The sequence below is a fragment of the Protobothrops mucrosquamatus genome, unplaced genomic scaffold (genome assembly GCF_001527695.2).
Source record: "Protobothrops mucrosquamatus isolate PMUCROS unplaced genomic scaffold, P.Mucros_1.0 scaffold3603, whole genome shotgun sequence".
In the NCBI taxonomy this organism is placed as follows: Eukaryota; Metazoa; Chordata; class Lepidosauria; order Squamata; family Viperidae; genus Protobothrops; species Protobothrops mucrosquamatus.
This window is the reverse complement of record NW_015389566.1, coordinates 91,925-95,685: the sequence shown is the minus strand read 5'-3', so window position 1 is coordinate 95,685 and position 3,761 is coordinate 91,925.

Sequence of the window (3,761 nt, the reverse complement as noted above, 5' to 3'; positions counted from 1 at the left end):
ACAGTAGGGGCGAGAGGACCGACCCCTGAGGCACCCCACAAGTTAGGGGCCTGGGAGTCGACCTCTGTCCCCCTGCCAATACAGACTGCGTACGGTCGGTGAGGAAGGAGGAGAACCACTGCATAACAGTGCCTCCCACTCCTAACTCACCGAGACGTCGCAGCATGATACCATGGTCCACAGTATCAAAAGCCGCTGAAAAAGGGTCCTAAGTCACTCTTTTCAGTGACGTCGTAACTTTGAACGGTCACTAAACAAATGGCTGTAAGTCGAGGACTACCTGTACTTTGGAACGATTATTGCAAAATTCATTACGTCCCCTGTATTAATAGGACAGTTTACTACAATAATTGTATTAATAACCTGCAATCAGTATGTGATGAATAAATATAGGTAGTCTGCTACTTACAGCCATTTCTTTAGTGACCATTTGAAAATTATACAGCACTGAAAAGTGACTTAGGATCTTTTTTCACATTTGCAGCTGTTGCAGCCTCTCCAAGGTCACATGATCAAAATTCGGATATTGGCAACTGGTATGTATTTGCAGTGTCCTGTGGTCATTTGATTACCTTTTGCAACACTCTGACCAGCAAAGTCAATGGCGAAGCCATATTCACTGAACAACCATGTGACTAATTTAACAATTACAGTGATTCTCTTAACAACTGTGGCAGGAAAGGTCGTGAAATGGGACAAAGCTCAACTTAACAACTGTTTTGTTGAGCAACAGAAACCTTGGGCTCATTTGTGGTCGTAAGTCAAGGACGACCTGTAATAAAGCTGCATACTCTTCTCCAAATTCTCCACCTCCCCGTCTTTTTCCTTTCTTCCTCCCATGTTGCAAACTCTTTCCATCATTTCTCTCTGCTGTTCCTGCTTCCCCCATTTATGTATGAAAAGATCGCTCTTTTCTGTCTCATGCAAAGAAGGTTGCTGGATTTCACTTGAAACAGGCAGAATAAACTCCATGGATAAGTCATACAAAATTACTTTATTCCAGGCATCGTCAAGACATGAACTCACAGTTATTGTACAAGTTCTTCCAGAATGTAGATTGTAATCTGGACCCATCTCATAGGTAAAAGGATAATGGATTTCCCCATTCTACGGAGCTCCCAGCCTCGTGGCTAGGATGCATGGAGAGAGATAATAAACTGGGCACATACACAGGATGTCCCGTAACAAAACACAAGTCCCTCCCAGTGGCCAATTAGAACACAGATATAACCATGTAACAACTAAAACTACATTTCCCAGAAGGCTACCTTTAAGGGGGCAGCACTTTAACCCTTAAAATGCTACTTGCTCTACACACAATCCTTAATTCCTAAGCTGGCTATATACTGGACCAGCACAAGATCTGATCTGCCCACCAATAGTTCATCTAAGGCAGGAAGCCCCTCATCAACAAGGAAAGGACTGTCTCAATATTCCACTTGTCACAAAAGTGTGACTTTGGTTTTACATTTAAAAAAAAAAAAGACCGATCTTCCCCTGTTTTACACCTATCTCAGTTATTTATACAATTTTATCCTGCCTTTATTATGTTTATAAATGACTCAAGGAGGCAAACATATCTAATACTCTTTCCTTGTATTTTCCCTATTAACAATCCTGTGAGTTGGGCTAAGAAAGTCACTGGCCCGAGGTTGCCCAAACCGTTATCGTGCCTCAGTAGAGACTAGAACTCACAGCCTCCTGCTGATTGGCCCAAAGTCAGTTTTCATGCCTAAAGTGGGACTAGAACTCACAGTCCCCCAGTTTCTAGTCTGGTGCCAATTCCCCCAAAACTTCCCCTACCTTGGATTTCCCACCTCTTAATCCTGAAATGTAAAAGAATCTCTGCCTTGCTATTGTTTGGGATCCCTCTTTCTTGGAAAACAGGCACCCAACCAATCTCAAACAGGGTTTGGCCATTTCTCTTCACTGTTGTGCTGCTTTCTTGGCACAAACATCCCATCACAACTATATTGCAAGTATAATACAGAAAGTCCTCAGTTACCAGTCACAACAGGGACCGACAATTCCATCAGTAAGCAATGCAGTTATAAAGTGGAATTTCATTGGACCTCACCAACTTGGGATGTCAGTTGAAAGTATGGTTGTTAAGCGAATCACCCCTAGATGTTAAGTGTGATAGCTCACGAGTGTGACTTGCAACTCCCCGCTTGCTTTTCCACTGATTTTGCTTGTTGGAAGCCGGCTGTGAAAGCTACAAATTGCTATGGGACAAGCGGATGCTCTGACAGCCACAAGTATGAGCAATGGCCATAAGTCTCCTCATTCATCAGTCTTAACTTCAAACGGTTGGTGAAAGCGGGGTCATTTAGAAAGCACTACCTCTAGACCAGTGGTTCTCAACTTGTGGGTCGGGACCCCATTTGGGGTCGATCGACCATTTCACGGGGGTCGCCAAGCAAGGCTGTCCGCCATTTTTTTTGTCCACCATTTTTCCCCCTTTTCCGGCAGGTGCCTTACCTCCCTTGGGCTGGGCCAGCTGGTGGTCGGCCTGCTCCGTCTCTGCCGCTTGCCAGCTACACCTCGGCCAGCGCAGGGGGCGGAACCACGCATGCGCGGCGCTCCCAGGCAGAGAAAGTCCTCGACTTACGACCGGTTGGGTAGTCCTCGACTTACGACCGATTTAGTCCTCGACTTACGACCGGTTTAGTCCTCGACTTACGACCGGTTGGGGTCGCATTAAAAAGATTGAGAACCACTGCTCTAGACTTTTGTTACCCATTTCTTGCATTTCAATGGCTTCTGTCCAAAACAAGCTTTGTTTGTACTCACTTCATGTTATGTTCACAGTACATTCTATCATCCCAGCAATCTTGCTCTTTTTCAGCAGCTCCGTAGCTCCAAATTCACACACCATGTTTTGCAAGCGAAGCTCACCTCATGTTCTGAACCAAAATACTGATGCAGTGTCCTTTCTGGGGTTAAACTAGATCAAGGATCTCCAAATATAGCAACTTTAAGACTTGTGGACTTCAACTCCCAGAATTCCTCAGTCAGCCATGCTCGTTGGGGAATTCTGGAAGTTGAAGTTCACAAGTCTTACAAGCTGCCAAGTTTGGAGACTCCTGGACTGGACGACTTGATAATTGCTCCCAACTCTCTAATTGATTATGTTGTTATTTCCTCCCCTAAAGTTTCTGTTATGCTTAATTAGTCATTCTCCCTACTTATAGCTTTGGCTGCAATAAGAGCAAACTTATAACTTTTTCCTTCCGTGTATAGCAATAGCATTTAGGCTTATATACTGCTCCACAATGTTTACACATCCTCTGGGCAGTTTACGCTGTCAGCACATTGCCCCCAACAATCCGGGTCCTCATTTTACCAATCCTGGAAGGCTGGAAGAATGAGTCAACTTTGAGCCTGTCAGGATCGAACTCCAGATTACGGGCAGAGTTAAAGTACAATACTATATTCTAACCACTGCACCACCAAGACTCCTATTTTTCTGTAATATATCAAATTGGATACAATAAGAATAGTTTTAATGCCTTAGGAATATTCTTATTCCACATAGTTATATATTTATTTATTTATTTATTTAATTAATTACATTTATATCCCGCCCTTCTCCTTGCGGACTCAGGGCGGCTGACAATAGATAAAATGCTAACATGTTATACATCTAATTAAAAATCGATTAAAAAGAAATATTTAAATACGTCCAATTTAAAAGTAATTAAAACCCCTTTAAAATCCCTTAGGCCAGTCCCGCGAGCTGGAACAACCACGTCTTGAGG